The 24,832-nt window shown below is 39.5% G+C and overlaps 1 pseudogene; it reads right to left on the bottom strand.

Annotated features, from left to right (window-relative positions):
* Positions 1 to 3,417: 3,417 nt before the first annotated feature.
* On the bottom strand, positions 3,418 to 24,567 carry LOC134202100 (tubulin beta chain-like; annotated as a pseudogene).
* Positions 24,568 to 24,832: the final 265 nt, after the last annotated feature.

Below are 24,832 nucleotides of genomic sequence, written 5' to 3'. Positions count from 1 at the left end.
GGGAGATCCGACGACGAGGAAGAAGCGTTCTATGCGCAGCTGGAGCAGACATACGATGGATGCCCACTGCGGGACGTCAAAATCGTCATCGGTGACATGAACGCTCAGGTAGGAAGGGAGGAAATGTATAGACTGGTCATCGGACCGGATAGTCTGCATACCGTATCGAACGACAACGGCCAACGATGCATAAACTTTGCAGCCTCCCGCGGAATGGTAGTCCGAAGCACTTTCTTCCCCCGTAAGAATATCCACAAGGCCTCATGGAAATCACCTAATCAAGTAACGGAAAACCAAATCGACCACGTTCTAATCGATGGTAAATTCTTCTCCGACATCACGAACGTACGCACTTACCGCAGTGCGAATATTGAATCCGACCACTACCTCGTCGCAGTATGTCTGCGCTCAAAACTCTCGACGGTGATCAACACGCGTCGGAGTCGTCCGCCGCGGCTTAACATTGGGCGGCTACAAGACGGTAGACTAGCCCAAGACTACGCGCAGCAGCTGGAAGTGGCACTCCCAACGGAAGAGCAGCTAGGCGCAGCATCTCTTGAAGATGGCTGGAGAGATATTCGATCCGCCATTGAAGCACCGCAACCGCTGCACTAGGCACGGTGGCTCCGGATCAGAGAAACGACTGGTATGACGGCGAATGTGAGCAGTTAGTTGAGGAGAAGAATGCAGCCTGGGCGAGATTGCTGCAACACTGCACGAGGGCGAACGAGGCACGATACAAACGGGCGCGGAACAGACAAAACTCGATTTTCCGGAGGAAAAAGCGCCAGCAGGAAGATCGAGACCGTGAAGAGACGGAGGAACTGTACCGCGCCAATAACGCACGAAAGTTCTATGAGAAGTTGAACCGTTCACGTAAGGGCCCACGAAGTTTTTCTAACAAAAACTTTTTTCATGTCCATATTGAGTGAAAATTTATCAGCGTGTTTTATGCCTACAGCGCCAATTATAGGTTCAGGCAGCCTATCATCAACCAACGACACATTTTGGAAGTGTAAAAATTTGTTTAGGAAGCAATTTAGCATAATCTAACATTAATGTGGACCAACATTTGAAAAGGGCGTATATTTTCCTAGATTGCTTATATCAATGTTACACACAAATGACCAGATTTACAAAATTGTGATGTTTGACTGTTCAACTATTGTAAATTTGTCTGAACTATGAAATCTGAAACATAAAAGAGCGTTTCGTTCACCGAGAAAATAAATTAATGAATGTAAAGATTAAAATTGGTTTGGTAAAAAAAAAATTGGAGGTCGATTTTTTTTTATCAGGTAAACATTTTGATTCCAAACGATGAAGCTCATTAGGGGGATTTCCGGTAAACGCACATTTAAAGAATAATAATTTTTTCGCATTTTTTTAATTTTTTTCTTCAATTTTATTCATTACTACATCTAATTCTTATTTCTACTTGAATACTCATTAATTTATAAACATAGTCGAACAATTCAAAGACTTTTGGGTCTTCATCTGAGTTGGAGTATTTTTTAGCCAGGATTTTATTATGAGCAATTGGTATAAAAGAATGAAGCTTTTGTGTGCCAATTATAGTTTTTGCTTTTTTGAAAAGTTCATCAAACTCTTGTTGAGTACCGTCGTCGGGGGTGACAATGGGTCAAATGGGGGCGAGAATGGGTCACTGTTTCAACTATTCAGAATGCTTGTAGAATGGATGTATCTGAGGACAAGAAGACAAAAATATAAGAGACCTTTTAGAACGATTTTGCTCTACGCCCTCCATGCTCGCGGTGAGAGCGATGACCCATTCTCACCCCCAGACCCATTGTAACCCCCGATGGCGGTATTTCTCATTCGTGATATAACAGAAATGTAATATATTGATATTTTTGTTTGATTGAAAACGTGTCCATTCGCCCATTCGTACAACTACCGAGGAGTCTTGATAGTATTTCCATAATCTTTGGCAAGAGTTGCTCGTTTTGCCATTCGTTTGAGAGTGCTTCGCAAGGGCCTTTTCCGTGCGATGTTGTAACAAAGTGCCATTCTGCTTCTAAGCCATGTTTTGAATTTAAATTATACAGACTTGCAAAGTTCCTTTTATTTTTATAATGTGCTGCAGCTCACCCAGACACAAAAGTAATTTTTGTAAAATCGATCGACTGTTTCAAAAAGCTTTTGTGTCATGGGTCATTACTTCTGATTAATAAAGCTAACGTTTTCTAATTAACCGTTTCTTTTAAAGTAAATTTTGAATGGATGTATTGTTGCCTGGGAATTATTCCAACCTTGAGCAGAATTGTGGATAATGAATGAATAATTTTCAGAGAGATCTAATAGTACAAGTGTATTGCTGTTTGCCAATAATGTCATAAGTTATAAGTTTATCAATTTTTTGAATAAAATACGATACAAAATCATCTACAGGCTTTATAACGGTTTCTAAATTACACCGTTCAGTGGTTAGCCTTTGCTGAAAAACAACATCTTCTTTTCCACTATTACAATTAAATATCACTTCAGTTTCGTTTCGGCAACATTGCCCGTTTTCAAAGTAATTATTTTTTGTAATTGTTTTTAAGTTACTTCGATACAAAAAGTCAAATTAAACATAAACCCTTTTCAAATGTTGGTCCACAATTATGTTAGATTATGCTAAATTGCTTCCAAACATATTTTTATACGTCCAATATGTGTCGTTGGTTGATGATAGGCTGCTGAACCTATAATTGGCGCAGTAGGCATAAAACACGCTGATAAATTTTCACTCAATATGGACATGAAAAAAGTTTTTGTTAGAAAAACTTTTTTTCCTTAAATATGTCACAGGAACATTATTCCCAGAAAAGTTAGATAATTAAAATACCTATCTGCAGAAAAAATTTCATCGATTTCTGAGATGAGGTTTTTTTGTAATATCGATTTTAATTTTTAAAACTAATTTTTTTCAGTGTAGAAATCGGTATTTTATTTTTTGGATATTTTTTCAAAAAACTTCTGGGAATTTCACGACAGTCCGCCATACAACACTTTTTTGTAGGTCCTGTAATTTTAGAGTCACATCAATTTAAAAAAAATCAATGAAAAAAAATAGGCCCTCATCAAATGTTACTCTTGAAAATTTTTGAAAAGCTAAGTATGCAGAATGGTTTAGAAATACCATATCTTTATGCCCACCAAGTTTCATTCGATTCTGAGATGGTGCTGCCAGCCCCATAGAAGGGTTGGCGCGAAATTCGTCAATAACTTTATCAATAAATCCAATTAATACTAAATAATAATCTTCAGAATTGCGAAACAACTTAAGGGCCCCTTGTTATTGTATAGTTTACTGTGAGGTAAAATCCACCAGACGTCATATTCGGAAGAATGAAGGGTGATGAACTGTGATGAACTCTTCTGTGGGTTGTCGTCGTATTCAAATCAAACTCATTGTTACAAATAAATACAAAATATGTTTTATTGTTTCGCATCAACACTTTTAAACTGTCACAGATTGTCGTCGGCTTGAATCGATGTATGCGTAACGTGACTGCTATTGGTCTGTGGGTCAATGTCTACTCAAAGCATTCCGGTCAAAATAAAACTGACAATTCCTGTATTTTCAATTCTAAGATAACTGGTGATTCTAAATATCCAAACTAATAAATATCTGACAGTGATAGATCAAAGATATAAGAACGACAATATTCATAATAGTGATTGTTCCTGGTTAGAGAGAACGAGTTATAACTACAAAAGACTGGTTGACATGTGACGATTTTCACCAAACTTTCTTTTCACAAAAAAAAATCTTTGGATATATTGCTAAAATGAATGATGCACGAAAATCGTCCAGCAAGAAGCGAAAAGATCCACAAACAACGTTCGATTGGCAGCTTTACTGTTTATCCACTCTCTCTCTCTCAAATTTACCATTAGGAGTTGGCTAACGCTTTCTCTCCAACCAGCCAGTTTGACATGAAAGTCTTTACTGCTCAGTGACGCGAGTTATTTCCCTTGCTTAGAAATATTGCCTGAATCTAGACTTTCATGGTCGAGTTTCGCTGCGTTTGTCGGCCGTGTGGTGAGAAAGTTATAGGCCTGCTCTTACAATTTCAACACTATCTCACACTCTCACTCTCTTACTTATACAACATTAGTTTGATTGTTGACTTTTCTATGTGTTTTTTATGTTTATAAATTTGCCAAAAAAATGCGGTTGTGGTAATTTCGAACACAGTATCGGGTCCAACTATATTGTCAATTAGTAAGTATGCTGAGATCCGAGATTAGATGAGTTGTTAGAATTTTCGTTAGGACTATTTCTTCGGTTTGTGTACACATAAAAATCGATTTATCTAACTAAAAGTAATAAATAGTAAAAATGCTTCTTGACAACCGTTGGATGCCTCCTGGGCGGTTGGTTTAGACGCACTCGCCTTCCATTTCATCAGCGCATTCTTCCTGTTCGAACTCATCATCAGCCGTCGCTTCCTGGTACTGCTGATACTCGGATACCAGATCGTTCATATTGCTCTCAGCTTCGGTGAATTCCATTTCGTCCATACCCTCGCCCGTGTACCAATGCAAGAAAGCCTTACGGCGGAACATGGCGGAGAACTGTTCGGAGATGCGCTTGAACAGTTCCTGGATGGCAGTGGTGTTACCAATGAAGGTCGATGACATTTTCAGACCCTTTGGTGGAATATCACAGACGGCAGTTTTGACGTTGTTCGGAATCCATTCAACGAAGTAACTGCTGTTTTTGTTCTGAACGGCCAGCATCTGCTCGTCGACTTCCCTTCATCGACATGCGACCACGGAAGACAGCAGCTACCGTCAAATAACGTCCATGTCGTGGATCGCAGGCAGCCATCATGTTCTTGGCATCGAACATCTGTTGGGTCAGTTCTGGGACAGTAAGGGCCCGATATTGCTGAGATCCACGCGAAGTCAGTGGCGCAAAGCCAGGCATGAAGAAATGCAAACGTGGGAACGGCACCATGTTAACGGCCAACTTTCGCAGATCTGCGTTCAGTTGACCCGGGAAACGAAGGCAGGTGGTAACTCCGGACATGGTCAGCGAGACGAGGTGATTCAGATCGCCGTAGCTGGATTTGGCACCTTCAGAGTACGGAAGCAAATGTCGTACAGCGCTTCGTTGTCAATGCAGTAGGTTTCATCGGTGTTTTCCACCAGTTGATGAATGGACAGAGTGGCGTTGTACGGTTCGACCACCGTGTCGGAAACCTTTGGCGATGGGACTACGGAGTATGTGTTCATGATTCGGTCGGGATATTCTTCGCGGATCTTAGAGATCAGCAGCGTTCCCATGCCAGATCCGGTACCGCCTCCCAGCGAGTGGGTCAATTGGAATCCTACAAAATGAGAACAATTAGTCACCAAATTTGATTATCTAGTTAATGTTTATTCTTGTCTCACCTGTAGGCAATCGCAGTTCTCGCACTCCTTACGCACCACATCCAGCACGGCGTCCACCAGTTCGGCACCTTCGGTGTAGTGTCCCTTGGCCCAGTTGTTGCCGGCACCAGACTGCCCAAACACGAAGTTATCCGGGCGGAACAGTTTACCGTAGGCTCCGGAGCGAACGGCTTCCATGGTGCCCGGTTCCAGATCGAGCAGGATTGCACGTGGCACGTACTTGCCACCCGACGAACGGGATACTGCTGCAAAAGTGGATTGAAAAGCGTATTTGAAATATTGTTCGGTACTGCACAAACACGAGTAGTCGCAGAAAATGGAAGAAATAAGTCTCTATCATAAACAAAATAAATGCAGCAATTCTTCGAAAAAAAAACCCAAATTAATCCACATAGCGGTGATGGCGCTTTTTTGTTCGTTCAAAAGGTTTGGAGAAATCTAAAATAACACCAATATGTGGATTGGTCTTATTTTTCATATTTGTTTATAGGCATAACAAAATTTCTAGCCAAACGCAACTTGTTGCAAACAAATCGGATGAGCATAAGTGAAAAAAAATGGCGGCGGTCGGGACGGCCTAGTGTAAACCCGTGAAATCCGTGGAGTCGAGGTCTACCCAGACTGAGACCCAAGGATTCGCGTACTGGGCAATGTCGAATCGGCCGAAGGCGTGCCAGCGAAGACTGTGGTACCAAAGTCTACCCAGACTGAGGCTCAAGTATTTGCGGGTACGTCGGGGTGACTGCTCCAACGGAGCAGACACACAAAAAACGGAGGCCGACGGAGATCCTTAGTAGCTTAGTTGGTTAAAGCACCAGTCTAGCGTGTACTGTAGGGTCGTGGGTTCGAGTCCTATCGAAGGGAAAGTAGTTACCTCCAATACATTTTTCAAATCATTATCTTCCACATATTGTACATAATCACATATGAGTCTTCATAACATTGTAAATATACTATTCTTAAAATAAGTGGCGCTTTCAATTTCATGGTGAGAGCTATAGGTAAACAATAAGACTCTATACCACGCGCCGGCAAAATAATGTAGTTCAGTGCAATAAATTGAAGTCAATTATAATATCAACATCGCAAATATCCACTTATTCTGTAGTAAGGGTATGCGATAACACACTTTTTCTCAACGAAACGAAACGAAACGAAATTTAAAATGTCTATGTTGATTCGGATCGAAACGAAACGAAAAATAGATTTCTTTCAAGACTTCGAAACGATACGAAATCAAGGTTCATTTAATTCGAAATTTTTCGAAACGAAACGAAATTTTGATTTTCTTTCCGCGGAATTTTTATTGAATTGGTTTTACATTATGTACCACTTTTTCGAAGTTGAATAACTGTTTTGCGACCAAAAGAGTTATAATAACTGAAGAGGCAATCTCTGATAAATCGTCACATTCTCGCCGCATATACCATTGGCGATTAGGCAATACCCCAACATTTGTGCCGCTTTCAAAGGAATTCATCGTGGAGCGTGTGCTCCCGAATCTGATCAATTTTATATCAGTTTTATATCAGTAAGTGTGTGTTTTTCCAATCTATCTCCCACTGTCCGGCAGTGGATTTATGAAAACATTTTAGTCCTGGAGATAGAAGGTGATAGCTCTACTGTGCATCCAAAACCCTATAACGAGAAGCTACAAACAACAACTTGGGGTAATTTTCGGTACTGTAAGCCCTGCATAAATACACTCAGATATCAAATGGATATATGCAATGTATTTACACTTCCAACTGCATCGTAATATATTATTCTTGAAACGATTGCACTCCAACCCTGTTCCAATTCTTCAAAATGCAGTGCACGTGCCTGACTTGTGGTACAGCACCATTCGCTAGAGTCTGTAGGGAAACATCCTTCAAATCTTGGATTGTCATGAATCTCTTTGAGCGGATACTTTTCCGAACACCTTGTCACATTTACAAAATTAAGTTTTCTGTAAAATATTTGGAGCGACATATGAGCATGAAATTTAAAATTCGACAATTTTATGGTTCGGTATTGAACTTAATCTGTAGTTTAAAAAAACACTTTAATAAAGATTTAAAAAAAAATATGGTTAATAATAACAGTGAGAATTTACGTTAAAGCATTTGATTATGATTATGTATTTAGAGATGAGAGGAAATTTATAAAATCACATTTAAATAACAGACCCCTAGTTGTAAATTTTTTTTCTTGAGGCTTTGGTATTTTTTTTTTTGAAAATTTCCTTCAGTTTGGATGAATTTCTTGTTAATATTTGCAAAAAATCTTATTGTAAATGTAATTACGATAAATGTTTTAGGGGCTATTAAAATACTACCTCATTTGGATTTTATTATAATAACCGTGCAGAAGATATGGTGTTATTTTTATTTAGAGACTTCTATTTTCAAATAAATAATAATCAATAAAAAAAACGCATGGTAGCTGTACAAACACGTTCAAGTCAACAAGAAGTTTCGCTTCCGGTAATGGAATGAGCTTTTTTACAATAATTAAAATTTACACTCATTTGTGAAAAGGGATCTTTTCTTTTACTAAATAGTATTTTTTCTAATTTTGCTAGAAACTATTTTTATTATAATGCGATCATCTTTCTAGCAAGCATATATAAGAAATAGAAATAAAGAATTATACGGAAAATGCTCGATGGCGTTATACTAGGAGAGAATTATTTTCCGAAAACAAAAAACGAATACAAAAATAATAACTTTAAAATATTTACAGGTTTAGATATAATAGTTTATACTAAGTAGATGTATAAGGAATAAATAAATGCAAATTATACTCATTCCTGATCCTAAAGCAAGAGAGAATTCCTATTCCTAAGGCAAGCTGCTGTAAAGCACCGTCAAGCCAAAATCCATAATCCACTGATAAATAATTCGTAACAGGAATCCAATGTACCATTCCTCAAAAGCACATCAGTTTTATATCAGTAAGTATATAAAAAAAGAAATTGTGGGATTTCTCATATACGGATTCAAATTTCGTTTTAAACCTTAGTTCACTTAAGTATGATATTATGTAATTTTGCTGAAGCATACTTCATATTGTTTTGTCAGCGTGGTTTTATAGTATTGGCAAAGTCAAAATTAGAAAATGAATGCTTAGATTTATTTTTTATTTAGTGGGATACTCAATTATGTATCCACATCTGCCAGGCGTATACGCAGATAGAGAATTGATATTACTAGACTAACATTTGAAAAGGGCATATCAGCCAAAATGTATTCCTTCTTATTCTTCGTCTGCATATATAGCATACAGGCTTCGGAATTCTCACTCATATGAATAAAATCTGAGATTAATCCATTAAGCGGAGTATGATTTTTCATGGTCCCCCTGTGAGGAAGTATTCTCACACAACATTTTTATCCGGATAGAATGGAGGGTGATAAATTCGTGAGCGCCGGATCGCCGGATAATTTAATTTTAATCCACAAATTTTCCTTCTCGTCGCCACATCAGATAAATTTTACAAGCATATTTACAAAAATTTAGGACCGCCACGGGATTCGAACCCAAAACAATTTTAAAATGTTTAGAACAACCACTAAAACCACACCTCCACATGAATTGATTGAAAGCGATGGGAAAAACTGCTGTATTGAACCTTCTGCTTATCGTGGCGCATCATCAGATTCAAACAACTTGGAGAGGCAAAGTAAGCTGCATTTGATTTTCGCGAAGCATGGGAAGGAGGATAACAATTTTTCGCACCATCGCTTGTGCCGGAGTTTATCGCACTGTAATTTATCCGGATAAAATGCATGGTGGAGTGATCAGTTGTCGCGTGAGTGAGTGAGAAATCCGAACCCTGATAGCATACATTTGCTCACTAGAAGAATCCTGTGCACCTTTCTAAAATGCACGAAGATATGTATTTCAGATTTAATTTCACAGACCCATAGTACAATCAGCTCGACAAACTGAGCTATTGCCTGTGTGTCCTTGGCATATGAGAACAGCTGTTCAGTATGAGCTGAAAGCAATCTTAAGTAAAGAACTTTCAGCAATTTTAATGATTTTTCAACCCGTTCTGGATTTTTTTGTAAATTCCATGCGCAGATCTAGAAATGTCCACAAATCTGCAATGTTCCTTACATATTGTGCAAATAGTCAAAAAATAGCTTATTAGCTTGATTGACTGTACACATCGTAGTTGCTAATCATGATTGGCCGAGAAACAGCAAATATGCACAGCTCATCACTTAAATAATATTCTTGGGATACAAAAAAGTTATCCTTATTGTATACTTGCTTCGGAGTTTCCAACTCATGATCAATATATATTGTGCAAATAGTAAAAAAATATCACAAAATTTTAATTTGAATCCTGGAAACACTGAAGACGTTTTATAGAAGAAAACTACATACGAATTTGTCGACTAAGAATGGGGTTATGTAGTAAGCGTTAGGAATATCGTATAACTTAAACTTTACGATTTTGTTCAGCGGCGCAGCCAAAATTTTTGATAATATAAAATATGGTTTAAGTTTAAATTTGTTCCGAAATTCCGCGGAATTCCGTAAAATTTCGTTAGAAGCTAGTTTTTTCTAGCGAAATTTTTGTAAATTTACGAAACGAAATCAAGAAATCAGATTTCGTCATGCTCAAATTCCGCGAAATTCCGAGGAATTTCATTTCGAACCACCTGAAACGAAATTTTTCGAAATACCGCATATACTTATTCTGTAGATTTTTCACCCTGATATATTTCTAATTTTAATAATTTATCAAGAGAAGTATTCTACACGACGAAAATATTATCTAATTATGGATTTCAGTGATAAATTTCACTGAATTGAAAATGCTTCTTCTTTTCCAATATGGCCATCATGAATTCCGATCAGAAAAATGTTGCTCTTATTTTACACCTTTATAAACTCTTTACAATGCAAATATCTTATTGCGGTTTTTCTTTTGACCACATTACGACCAAAAATTGTGGCTTTTATCAGCCTTGAAAATATGACTTATTGCGCTCTTCATTACAACCGTAGAGCAGCTCATAAAATCAAATGGCATTTGACGTTTGAAGCTTTTTCAGAAAATTTATGAGAGGTTTATTGATAGTAATAAGAGTTCCAATAAAACTGAGCAACTAGCCATGGTGATTGCTATCATAAATCCGCTATAAGAATTAAATAAATCCAACAAGCTTGGGAATTGTTACTTGGATATTTTCCTACACACATTCTGCATCTTCTTCTTGTTTTCCTTTTTATTGGCATTACATCCCCCACTGGGACATTGATGCCTCGCAGCTTAGTGTTCTTTCAGCACTTCCACAGTTATTAACTTCGAGGTTTCGAAGCCAAGGTACAATTTTTCGGATATCATGAGGCTAAAACGATGAAATTTGCTTAGCGCGGCACCGGGAATCGAACCCAGCCACCCTCAGCATGGTCTTGCTTTGTGGCCGCGCGTCTCACCACTAGGCTAAGGAGGATTCCTCATTCCATATCTAATAGATTATCTATATTCGTAGAAAAGACTTCTAGGGTACAAGCAATGTATTTCGCCACCCAAAACGCACGTTTGTCACACAAGTTGTCGCAAAATGCAAAACATTCTAAAAATTCTGTAAATTTCGGAATTATAAGATAAAACAAATTATTTTTAGTAATTCTTGACCATAAATTATTCCTATTTCATAGGAACATGCCATTTAAGTTGGAAGTATTTTGATTTAATTTCCGCCACACGTGTCTAGTTTTGCAGCCCCGTGATCGATCTAATATTGGCCACCCGTTGTTGCTCTGTTGAAACGAACGTTTCTAACAGATATTGAATCCATTAACGCCCGGAGCTTAGGCAACGCTTAGGCGAAAATTATACATGTTTAGTTCTCGAAACAATCAAAGGAATTTTGCCAGTGGCTATAATTAAAATCACGAAATTTGATGTGCTATATTAACTAATTTAAGATAAAAACATGAACTATTTTATATCAAAACATTAATAATCGAATTGTATTAATAGTGTACGTATATTGTCCTTAGTTTGAGATTTAATCAGTTTCGGCATATGTTTACTTTTCCCTGTTATTCAATCGGACAAAAGTATCTTGGCATCGAGACTACTTTTTTCAGTTGCACATTCGGAGGCTGTTCGGCCACATTGAGAGTTGACGTAAAGTCAATGTCAACTTCTCTCCCCGAACAGCCAAGATAGCTGTGTGGTGTCGGCAGCCTGTTATCTGGCTAAGAATAACGCTACGGATTGCCTGTTCCGGTGGTAGAAGTCCACCATACAGGTGACCCCAAATTCTTGGTGTGATGCGGCTTTATGCTTACCGTGCCTACGAATGAATGGTTAGGGGAGTCTAAAAAGAGCCTAACCGCTAACGGAGCCTGTGAAGCACCAGGGCACCCTTCACAGTATCTAGCCCTTACTGCGCTAACCGGAGCTATGGCGTAGTTGACTTTTTGCTTCTCCGAAATAATCGGCTACTCTTATTCAATCTCAACTTGAGGTTAAATAAGGGTGGGATTATGAGCATGTTTTTATTTAGTTTTTCAACAAATTGTCACCTATATGGATTCGCTTTATGCGTTATACACACTGTACTCTGTGTTTCGTCTTCGACTTTCTTGATAAGATACCAATTTGGTTTCATCGTTGCTGTTCATATTAATGCTGAAGTTGTGGAGTGCATTATCTTAATTTGCAATGGCTTCAGTTAAGATAACTCAAATCAATCTTCAGCATAAAAGAACAGCAACGATTAATCTTTGTAGACTTATGCAAAATGGCAAATCCCAAGTGGCTTTGGTGCAGGAACCCTATTTTCGCAAGGGTAGCTTCTACCTAGGTAACCTAGTGAACCCGGTTTTTGCTGCTTTCAGTAAAGAAATGGCAAACTCTCGATCAATGCCGCGTGCATGTGTGCTTGTTAACAATGCTATTGTTGCTACACTTATCTCTGAACTAACAACCAGAGATGTATGTGCTGTCACAATTGATGCAACTGGCGGAGCCCCGTCAGGAAATACGTCTATTGTTCGGTTTATCTACTACATGGTGAACCATCCGCTACGGATGCTTTCAAACGAGTTGTCATATATTGCACTTCAAAAGGCCTTCCGCTAATTGTCGGCAGTGATGCTAATGCTCATCACATCATCTGGGGTAGCTCGGATATCAATCTGAGAGGCTCCAGCTTGATGGAATACTTAAGTAGTACCGAACTTAGTTTACTTAACATAGGCAATCGCCCAACCTTTATGGTATCTAATAGAGCAGAAGTGTTAGACATAACCCTTTGCTCCAATAGAATCAGTCACGAATTGACGAATTGGCATGTGTCAGATGAGGAATCGATATCTGACCATCGCTACATCTACTTTGATCATTTGAATGTTACTTCGCAGACCTTGCGTTTTAGAAATCCCCGTTCAACAAACTGGGATCTTTACACAGAGTTGCTCTCTACCAAATTTCATGGATATCTACCTTCCATAGAAACTCCTACCGACTTGGATGATGCAGTTGATACTACAACGTTGCACATCGTGGAAGCTTGCCCTTTACGTTCTGTAAAAACCTCAAGAGGAACCCCTTGGTGGAATTCCGATTTGGCTAAGCTAAGGAAGCAGTGCAGAAGGAGTTGGAACAGACGCCATTCAGCAGGGACGGATTCTTTCAAGTTGGCTCGCAAAGCTTACAAGAAGGCTCTACGATCTGCTGAACGATCCGGCTGGAAAAACCTTTGTGCAAATGTTTCCAATTTGAGTGAAGCCAGTCGATTGAATAAAATTCTTGCGAGATCCAAGGATTTCCAAGTTGGCGAAATTCGCAAGCCAAATGGCGACTACACTTCTTCTGATGAAGAATCGTTAGAGCACTTATTTGATACGCACTTCCCTGGATGTGTCGATATAACATCTTCGGATGATCCTGATGTCTTTTCATGTAGCTATGGGTCTTGGGCTCAAGCACGTAGAATCATAACTACTGAATCGATTCAATGGGCACTTAACAGTTTTGCTCCCTACAAATCTCCAGGGAGGATGGATTTATCCTGTTCTACTTCAGAGAGGTTTTGAACATATCAAACATGTTTTGAAAAAGCTTTAGTATGCAGTTTTGCTACTGGGTATATTCCTATAACCTGGCGGGATGTCACTGTAAAGTTTATCCCAAAAGGAGGACGTGCTTCGTATGAAGAAGCAAAGAGTTTTAGACCCATCAGTCTGACCTCATTTCTTCTGAAATGCTTAGAACGTATTATCGATCATCACATTCGTGATGACTGTTTGGCAAACATGCCTCTTCATGTTAATCAACATGCTTACCAATCTGGAAAGTCCACCGTGACTCTTCTACACAAGGTTGTGTACGATATCGAGAAAGCATTCGCTCAAAAGCAATCGTGCTTGGGTGCTTTCTTAGATATTGAAGGTGCTTTCGACAACGTGTCTTTCGATGCGATATTGGAAGCCGCACGTTGTCATGGGCTACCTAATATTATTACCAAATGGATTCACCAGATGCTTAAAACCGACATCTCTACTCGACATTACGTCAAGCAACGATTAGGAAATTAAGTGTCTGCGGATGCCCTCAAGGGGAGTATTATCTCCACTTTTGTGGAATCTCGTTGCAGATACGCTATTGAGGTTACTCAATAATGGCGGTTTTCCTACCTATGGATTTGCCGACGACTATCTTACATTGATAGTGGGTTTGTGCATTACTACCTTATTCGACCTGATGCAAAATGCTCTTCAGGTAGTTGAAAGTTGGTGTCGCCAATATGGCCTTTCGGTCAATCCGAATAAAACATCTATTGTTCTTTTCACGGAAAAACGTAATCGTAATGGTATTCGTCCATTACATCTTTTTGGTTCTGAAATCAATGTAACTAATCAGGTAAAGTATGTGGGTCTAATTTTGGATTCAAAGCTTTCCTGGAACATTGAGTTCAGAATCAAAAAGGCGTGTATGACTTTCGGTCAATGTCGACGAACCTTTGGTTAAACTTGGGGTCTTAAGCCCAAATATATCAAATGGAATTACACAACAGTTGTTCGACCAATTTTGGCTTATGGATGTCTTATGTGGTGGCGGAAGGGGGAAGTGAGGACAATTCAGTCTAAATTAGGCCATCTTCAAAGGATGTGCCTAATGGCAATGACTGGTGCGTTCTCTTCAACTCCCACGGCTGCTCTCGAAGTTCTCTTCGACGTGGCCCCACTACACATACATCTCAAACAAGAAGCATTTTCTTGTACTTACCGACTATGGGTACTCGGTTTTATGGAAGAGAATCCTGTAAACCGCAGTTCTACACACACTTCGTTGTTACCGCTTATGGTTAATTGGGACAAAATTGTCCTTTCTCCAAGTGATCTCACACACGTTAGTAGTTTTCCTTATAGGACATTTTCAACACAATTCCCCTCGCGGGATGAGTGGACATCTGGCTATTTGGAGAGAAGTATGTCGGACAGCATTGTTTGTTACACTGACGGCTCCCTCCTCGAAGGTAGAGCAGGTGCAGGCGTCTATTCGCGTGAGCTGAGATTGGAACAGTCACACTCACTGGGTACACACTGCACTGTCTTTCAAGCGGAAATATTTGCCATCATGTGTGGAGTGCAATCTGCACTGCAGCAACGCATTATGGGCAAAGTAATATACTTCTGTTCAGATAGCCAAGCAGCTATTAAAGCTCTCGCCTCGGCCAACTCAAGGTCGAAGTTAGTAATCGCATGTCGAACTCAAATTGAGGAACTGAATTCAGTAAATACTTTACACCTTATATGGGTACCTGGCCATTCTTCCATAGCTGGAAACGAATTGGCTGATGAGTTAGCTCGTAATGGAGCATCGCATGACTTTATTGGTCCTGAGCCAGCTATTCCAATATCCAAGTGTTGGGTGAAGCTTTTGATCAACTCTTGGGCTGTCACTCAGCACAAATGGCATTGGAGTAGTCTGGATTCATGTCATCAAACAAAATTGTACATCCGGGAGCCATCTCCGGTAGTAGCAAGCTATTTAGCTAATCTGTCTAAACAGAATTGCAGTGTCTTAGTCAAGGCCTTGACAGGTCACTGCCGACTGAACTATCACATGGCAAATATTCAACGCGTTGAATCATCTGTTTGTGATAGTTGTGAATCCGATTATAGAACTTCTTATCATCTAATATGTAACTGCCCAGTCTATGCACAATTGCGCTTCCAAATATTTGGTAAACACTTACTTAGTGAAATTGACTTCAGAAACCTGAACCTTCAGAGTATTTTGTTGTTCATAACCCGTTGTGGTAAGGAGCTATAAGCTCTTGTACGCTAATGCGTTGTATGCCCTCTTCAAGGGCCCTTTTCCAAACATTCCCTTTGTTCTCCCATCCACATTCCTTTCCTTTTGTTCACTTCCTTTTCCGTCAGGTGTGTGATGAAAAAGGCTGTGAAGGCGATGGCACAAATCTCCCAAATTGAGGTGAACGTGCCCCTGGAGCCGACGTTCTGATACCTGATACCTGATACCTGCTCTGTTGAAACGAACGTTTCTAACAGATATTGAATCCATTAACGCCCGGAGCTTAGGCAACGCTTAGGCGAAAATTATACATGTTTAGTTCTCGAAACAATCAAAGGAATTTTGCCAGTGGCTATAATTAAAATCACGAAATTTGATGTGCTATATTAACTAATTTAAGATAAAAACATGAACTATTTTATATCAAAACATTAATAATCGAATTGTATTAATAGTGTACGTATATTGTCCTTAGTTTGAGATTTAATCAGTTTCGGCATATGTTTACTTTTCCCTGTTATTCAATCGGACAAAAGTATCTTGGCATCGAGACTACTTTTTCAGTTGCATTTTCATCAGAAATCAATGATTTATAATAAGAACATTTTAGTTTATACTATGGATGCTTACTGAGCCTGTATGATTGTTAAATATAAAGAGGCAAAATATTGCACTAAATCATTTTAAAAAAACCTATTTGTTTTATCAAGGTGGCGAAATAAAGTACATTTACCCTATAAAGATTAGATAAGAATAATTTTGATTGCCATTGTTACCCATTCCAAATTAAACCGAGTTGATTCATAGCTGTTCAATATAAAAATGTATTTTCAAATTGTGATGAAGTCAAGCTAAATTTGTTTCAAAGTTAGTAGCTCCGACCATGAGCATTGATCATCCAGGTAAAATAGACTACTTTTACTACATGATTTGTTGGAAAAGATAATGATTATCATTTTTCTACAGGAATTATTTGTGATGTCTGTGAATGTAGCAACCTTTATTGGCATGCGCTTTGTTTGTTTAGTGTGTTATGATTACGACTTATCCGGTCACGATGGCCGGAAGTTCAATAAGGAGCATGCACCATATCATCCCATGCAGGCACTGTTTCCAAAGAGCGATGTTTCCGAAAGTGTAGACGGGATCAACAGAAACGAGATTCGCATTCTCTGCTGTCCCTACTGTGGCGATAAGGATTTTTCAAGCGTCAATCTTATTGCGCACTGTGAACGGTACCATAGCGAAGGAGGATTTGTAGTGCGATGCCCGATATGTCTCGTATCAGGTAAAGTATGCTTACCCCTGGCCTATGTTTTAGGAACCATGCCACAGCATGCATCTGTTATACATAGAGAATGTTATACTCCAGCGGACACAGAGGCACAATCCTCCCGTTACATCGAATGTGCCATATGCGTCGAAAATATTACAGCTACAGATGACACAACTCATTTGGCTTGTTTTCATAAGTTTCATACCGAATGCGTGGCTCGGTGGATTCGAAGTAATCCCATATGCCCACTATGCAGATCCCCAGTAAATGAATTTCACTTAATGTAAAACGGGGCGAAAAGAAACACTTTGCACAATTAGCATATTAAATCAATACAGTTTGTCTAATGTGTGGGTTCCTTTTTTTCGTTATAGGCATTATATTATTTGAAAAAAATGTACTGTATAATTTTTATTTAAATCAAACTGGTAATTTTGCTGAGCCTTAACCAATAAAACATTTTTAATAAAAATAATGAAAAGGCAAAACCGAATGCTGATTTTTATTTAATGCTAAACGGAGAATATCTTGATTTCTAATTGAATCGAAGCAGTTTCAACTGACGGACGTAGACAAAACTTTTTAACAGCGATGACAATTTCAATGATTTTAAAAATCACTTGTTATAAAACGAGTTTGTACCTTCCCATTTGATTCCACCACTTGATTGTACCTTGACAGATACGTATTTCGACCTCAACACTATTTATATTCTGCGAACATTTTCTTCAAGTCGAGTCAAGTACGAGACACTTTTTAGGGGCAGCAGGGACTATGTCCAAGGGCTTGACGATCCCTCCCCAGGCCATCTGCGAGTGGGGTTTAACAGTGGGCCCTGTTAAACCTCTATAAAAAGCTACATGTATCCGCAAGTAGGCTCCGCCAAAGCGACCGTGTGCCGCTCAAAGCACACAAGCCCAAGTCCTGGTGTTAGGTGGAACGCTAAACAGCCCTGACACGAAGGCCCTCCGACGAGACAGGAGGTTTGCGCAGGCCCAATAAGCCGCCTTTAAAAACAACCATTACGGACGACATAGAAGATAATACGACATGATACAATCGGCAACGACCTAGGCGACGAATAAGGGATCACGATTGGTAGCTTGGAACATGGAACTGCAAGTCGCTAGGCTTCGCAGGTTACGACAGGATAATCTACGATGAATTACATCCCCGCAACTTCGACATCGTAGTGCTGCAGGAAATCTGCAGGACAGGACAGAAAGTGTGGAAAAGTGGGCATCAAGCGGCTACCTTCTACCAAAGTTGTAGCACCACCAACGAGCTGGGAACCGGCTCCATAGTGCTGGGTAAGATGCGCCATCGTGTGATTGGGTGGCAGCCAATCAACGCAAGGATGTGCAAGCTGAGGATTAAAGGCCGTTTCTTCAACTATAGCATCATCAACGTGCACTGGCCACACGAAGGGAGACCCGACGACGAGAGAGAAGCGTTCTATGCGCAGCTGGAGCAGACATACGATGGATGCCCACTGCGGGACGTCAAAATCGTCATCGGCGACACGAACGCTCAGGTAGGAAGGGAGGTCATCAGACCGGATAGTCTGCATACCGTATCGAACGACAACGGCCAACGATGCATAAGAATATCCACAAGGCCACATGGAAATCACCTAATCAAGTAACGGAAAACCAAATCGACCACGTTCTAATCGACGGTAAATTCTTCTTCGACATCACGAACGTACGCATTTACCACAGTGCGAATATTGAATCCGACCTCTACCTCGTTGCAGTATGCCTGCGCTCAAAACTCTCGACGGCGATCAACACGCGTCGGAGTTGTCCGCCGCGGCTAAACATTGGGCGGCTACAAGACGGTAGACTAGCCCAAGACTACGCGCAGCAGCTGGAAGTGGCACTCCCAACGGAAGAGCAGCTAGGCGCAGCATCTCTTGAAGATGGCTGGAGAGATATTCGATCCGCCATTGGAAGCACCGCAACCGCTGCACTAGGCACGGTGGCTCCGGATCAGAGAAACGACTGGTATGACGATGAATGTTAGCAGTTTGGTTGTTGCAACACCGCACAAGGGCGAACGAGGTACGATACAAACGGGCGCGGAACAGACAAAACTCGATTTTCCGGAGGAAAAAGCGCCAGCAGGAAGATCGTGACCGTGAAGAGACGGAGGAACTGTACCGCGCTAATAACACACGAAAGTTCTATGAGAAGTTGTAAGAACATAAACGGGACCCTTCTTACAAACGAGCGTAAGGTGATCCAAAGGTGGCGGCAGCACAAGGAAGAGCACCTGAATGGCGATATGACAGACAACGGTGGCGGTATGGTAATTAACCTAGTAGCAAACAACAAAGCCTCTGGAGTTGGCCAACTACCAGGAGAGCTGATCAAACACGGTGGTGAGGCACTGGCTAGAGGGCTGCACTAGGTGATTACCAAGGTTTGGGAAGATGAGGTTCTGCCGCAGTAGAGTACACCGAAAACAACGATTCTGTTGATGTTTCAGGGTGGAACTTGTTGGAACTTTTTCAGAGCTCCAAATTACTTTAAGCTCAACAATGTCCATAGATTAATATTTCAACGAATGTAACATTTCTGTTTCTAGCATACAAGGTCTAACTTAACTGAGTTTTGTTTCCAATACAATAATTTTTGCCTAATATAAGATATTTAATTTACGAATGTTGGTTTTATACAATAGAAAATCCGTAGGGACATTTTTATGAACCTTGTTATTTTAGGGAAATTTCTGATTGATTTATGTCCAAACATCCATATAAATTTTAAGCATTTCGTGATAGATGTGACTTCCAGAGAAAGTGAATGTTTGTGTCTTGTCTAGTCGTGTTTCGGCCGTGGCCTGTCGTCGAAATTTAGTTTTGCTTTGTGCGGAAGTAACTTGCAGTTGCTATCGGGCAAGTAAATACAGAGTACTGCACGTCCGTTCGGTTGTCTAAAACGTTTCTCCTCCATTTTCATATGCCACCGGGCGTGCATGCTTTAACATTTTTCTCGTGACGAGACAGCGAATAAGCGTTATTTCTCATTCTATAGATCGCATCACTCACCGAAGTGAATCCAGATAAATTATCTTTTGTAACTAAAACGATATCCTATCCCAAGACAATCGTGGAGATGCAGCAACGAAAGTCAGACTAACAATCCTTCCCTTCCTATATGACCGTAAGGACGTGGCCGGTGCCGTTATTGACTTAAGATATTTGAGCTCCCGAAACGTGTGCATTGAGAATGAGTAGCTAGCCCCAAGCCCCATTTATTGTGTTCTATGTACAATTTCGCAAGTACATAGAACTAGTCAATCACGGAGTAGCAACTACGAATTGTGCGGTCTTAATGCTCATGCTCATGCTAATAATGCTCATTTCGTGATAGATGTGACTTCCAGCATTCTCAATGCTTCCAACACTCATTCACATTACAGGGACTATATACCATTTTTTTATGTGCAGAATATGCTAGATTACGATTGTTCAAAATGTAAATTTTGTCTATGAGTCAACGCACTGTGTGATCTGGCGAAATTCCTGAGGTAAATTTCTAAGGTATTCTAAGAATTTCTTCCTAGAGTTTCCAAAGAGATTAATGAAGAGAGTACTAACAGAATGCTTGACATATATTCCAAAGAAATTCCTTAATCAATTTCCGAAGAATCTCCTGAGGGAATTTTCAGAAACATCAGAAGGACTAAAGGAATCTACGGAGGAATTCCTAGAATTCGCGTAGGTATTCCTGGAGGAACTTCAAAAGGATTTTCCAAAAGAATTTCTGAAGAATTTCCTAAAAGAATTCGTAAAATAATTTCCGAATGACTTTCGATATTTCTTTCAATTCCTTCTTTGAATTTTCGAGGAATTTCCAAAGGAAAATACCTTCCTTCAGAAAATCCTTCGGAATTCAAGAATTCCTTTACAAATTCTTCTAGGAATTTCTTCGGAAATTCATTTAGAAATTCCTTCCACAATCCTTTAGGAATACTTTTATGAGATCCCTTAGATTTTTTTTGAATTCCTACCTTCCGAAATTCATTAACCGATTCAACACGGATTTTTTTTTCGTCGTATTTCAACATAAATTTTGGACATACTGCTTCAAAAACGGACGTAAACCATAAAAAAGTAGAAATATGGGAGAATATAATTTTTTGAGATCTTTTAGGGCTTCCAAACCCTTCTTGAGTACAGAACTTGATGATCTACATAAACAACAAAGCGTTCTACGGGGCCTAAATCATAGTATGAAGTTGGCAATCGTACTTGTGACGTAATTAAACCATTTTTATCAAACCGCAGGGTTACCAGAACATCAACGGTACTCCAAACTGTTCTTGAGTTCCATTCTTGGAGGTCTTCAAGACCAACCGAGTGATTGATAGGTTCCTGAGCTTGTGTGTTGATTGTAGAAACCCCATGGGACATCATTACATCAGTATTTAAAAAAATCAACATTCCCAGAATAGCTACGGTACTCCAAACCATTCTTGAGTTCAGATATTGGAGGTCTACAACACCAACAGAGTGATTGATAGGGTCCTGAGCTTGTGTGATAGTTGGAGCAACCCCACGGGACATCATTACACCAGCATACACAAATCACAACATTCTCAGAGTTCCTGCGGTACTCCATATCATTCTTGAGTTCAAATATTGGAGGTCTACAAGACCAACAGAGTGATTCATAGGGTCCTGAGCTTGTGTGATAGTTGGAGAAACTCCACGGGACATAAGTGCCTCAGCATATAAGAATTTCAACATCCCCAGAAAAACTACGGTACTCCAAATCATTCTTGGGTTCAAATATTGGAGGTCTACAAGACCAACAGAGTGATTCATAGGGTCCTTAGTTTGTGTGTTACTTGGTGAAGCCCCATGGGACATCATAACACTAGTATATAAATACAAATCATAACATTCCCAGAATATATATAATACCATAAATGAGCTATTCCAACTCATAAAAATAGTTGTGACATCGAAGATTTTCATGTTGATCCTTTTGAATATTAGGATCTGTACTCAAGGACAGTTTGGAGTTTCGTAGATATTGGTCGAATTCTGTGATGTGTCTGTAATGCTGTTTTGAAGTCCGGTGAAGCTATTCCAACTCTTAAAACTAGTAGGACATCGAGGATCTTCATGTTGATCGAATATTAAGATCTGTACTCAAGGATAGTTTGGAGAGTCGTAGATGTCGAGCGAAGTATGTAGTGTGTCTGTAATGGTGTTATGTGGTACCGTGGGGCTATTTCAACTCATAAAATAGTGAGGACATCCAAGATCTTCTTGTTAATCTATTTGAATATCTCATGCTGATCGATTTGAATATTAAGATCAGTACTCAAAGATAGTTTGGAGTGTCGTAGATATTGATCGAATTCTGTGATGTGTCTGTAATTGTGATCTTCATGTTGATCGATTTGAATAATAAGATCTGTACTCAAGGATAGTTTGGAGTGTCATAGATGTGTAACGAATTCTGTAGTTTGTCTGTAATGATGTAATGAAGTTCCGTGGAGCTATTCCATCTCATAAAAAAAGTTGAGACATCGAAGATCTTCATGTTGATCGAATTGAACATTAAGATCTACACTCAAGGATAGTTTGGAGTGTCGTAGATATTGATCGAATTCTGTGGTGTGTCTGTAATGGTGTTACGAGGTACCTTGGAAATATTCCAACTCATAAAACTAGTAAGGACATCGAAGATCTTCATGTTGATCGATTTGAATATTAAGATATGTACTCAAGGATGATGTGGAGTGTCGTAGTTATTGAAAAAGATCTGTTATACCGCTGGGCAGGCGCAGAATTTTATCATTGAGCATTTCAATTTCAATTATTTAACAAGAATATGGTTAAGTATGGTGTTGATTCTTAAGGTCACTCCTCATGGAATCCAAGTTTCAAGGTGCTCACGTTTACGGGGGCACACCACTCGATGCGGAGGTGTCGCACAACTGTCATTTTTGTTGATTTGGCTTTGCTGCGTCGCAGCATGCGTGAAAAAATGACAGTTGTGCGTTGCTTCCGTATCGAGTGGTGTGCCCCCGAAAACGCGAGCACTTTGAAACTTGGATTTCGTGAGAAGTGACCTTAAGAACATCGAAATTACAACTCAAGGATAGTTTTGTTGCTCTAGATCGTCGTAGTCCCCGTAACCTGACCTGTGCAATATTTTTCCTGGATGGAGCTGTTAATTTTGAACATTTTTGCTTAAGAAAGCAAGACTCTATCTCTTAAAACTGATTTTTGACAGCTGATTTTCGTCATATATGACCCATCCGTATTGAATCGGTTAAGGATAATTCTTTTTATGAGTTTCTTTATGAATACCTTTGTGAATTGCCTTAACATTTCCTACATAAATTGAATTAAGAACTCCTCCAGTTGTTCTAAGCAATTGAATCTACAATTATTGAAGAATACTCTCAAACAAATGCTTCCAGTAATTCCTCAGAAAGTTCCTTTCAAAACACTAGTAAGAAATTCTTGGAATTTCTTTGAAATTCCACTTGGGAATTTCTTCAGAGATTCTTTCAGGAATCCTTCGGAAATTATTTAAAAGAACTCCTTTGAAATTTTTTGGCAGATGTAATTAGGGGAACGGTTTGGCACTTCATATCATAGCTCCCATGTCCATCCCATCAAAAACAAAGCAGTGAAAAGAATTTAATTTGATTTTAATTTTGTGATTTTTTCAGCAGTGAGCACACAAGTTAGCAAAAAGAAGCGACAAGATTGGTGCTGTATTTCTCTGTTTTGTGATGAGATGAATATATGTTCAGTGAGATGGAAAACGGAACAGTTCACCTACTTGTCATAAGACGAGTTTGTACTATCTCATTTGATTCTGGGAATGGGTTCCTACAAACTCATCTTATGACAAGTGAAGACGTTCGACTAAAAGCTTAAAATAATCTTCTCTACAGATATGATTAGATTTCAGTAAAATATTCGATTTGGTGGGCCACGTGCCCCACCTTAACTCCGCCTTGTGTCCATCCGGAACAATCTTAGTACGCTTTTTATACCGAGGTTGGTTTTTTTTCTTGATACAGGTAACTTACACAATTTTGGAAGTAGTACGCTGGATTCGCCTAAAAATGCGCTAAAAAACGCATCAATCAGTTTGACAGATAAAACTTCGGAAGTCCCGACTTTCAAATTCTAATTTGGTGCTACGCCGACAATAACAGTACATTAGCCACGAAGTGGCAGGGGACAGTGAAAAACACCGGCGAAAGCTCACGACGGAACATTGAACCAACGAACAGGAGATGTTTGCGATCATGTACCGTGTAGATGCGGTAGCATAGATTCGCACAGTTAGTTGTAGCCATGTTCGACACATTGATCGTATCGGGCTTTTCAGTGCGAATCCGATGGATCGGATCGGATATATAGTTTATGCAACCTGTTTTGTTTCTTACCTGATGCTTCATTGTAGTATACGCTGACACGTTCTAGTTGCAGGTCTGATTCCCCGTGGTAGATACCGGTTGCGTCGATCCCATGCTCCTCGGAAATGATTTCCCAGAACTGAAAATCGAAAAGGAAAGGAACATAATTGATCAGAATATGGAGCATTTTGCTGGTGATGTAATGGAAAGTAGGAATTAGCGAATAGTATGATTTTTAGACTAAAACTCTAACTGGCTCTAGCTCTAGAAAAGTTCTGAGTCGATCATATTATCAAAGCAAACTGCACGAAAGAGAGAACGATTTTTTTTGCTAGATAGCTAATAATGTGCCGTTGCAGATATCCGTAATTGATTAATTGCTGGGCCAATGCTGGCCTAATTATAAGGGAAAATCAGTATTTTTATTTAGGACATATCAAATCCTATCCCACCCTGATTAGAGCACA

This window comes from Armigeres subalbatus, unplaced genomic scaffold (assembly GCF_024139115.2).
Source record: "Armigeres subalbatus isolate Guangzhou_Male unplaced genomic scaffold, GZ_Asu_2 Contig1004, whole genome shotgun sequence".
In the NCBI taxonomy this organism is placed as follows: Eukaryota; Metazoa; Arthropoda; class Insecta; order Diptera; family Culicidae; genus Armigeres; species Armigeres subalbatus.
Note: the sequence above shows the minus strand (reverse complement) of the source record. Positions and strands in the feature narration are given on the sequence as shown.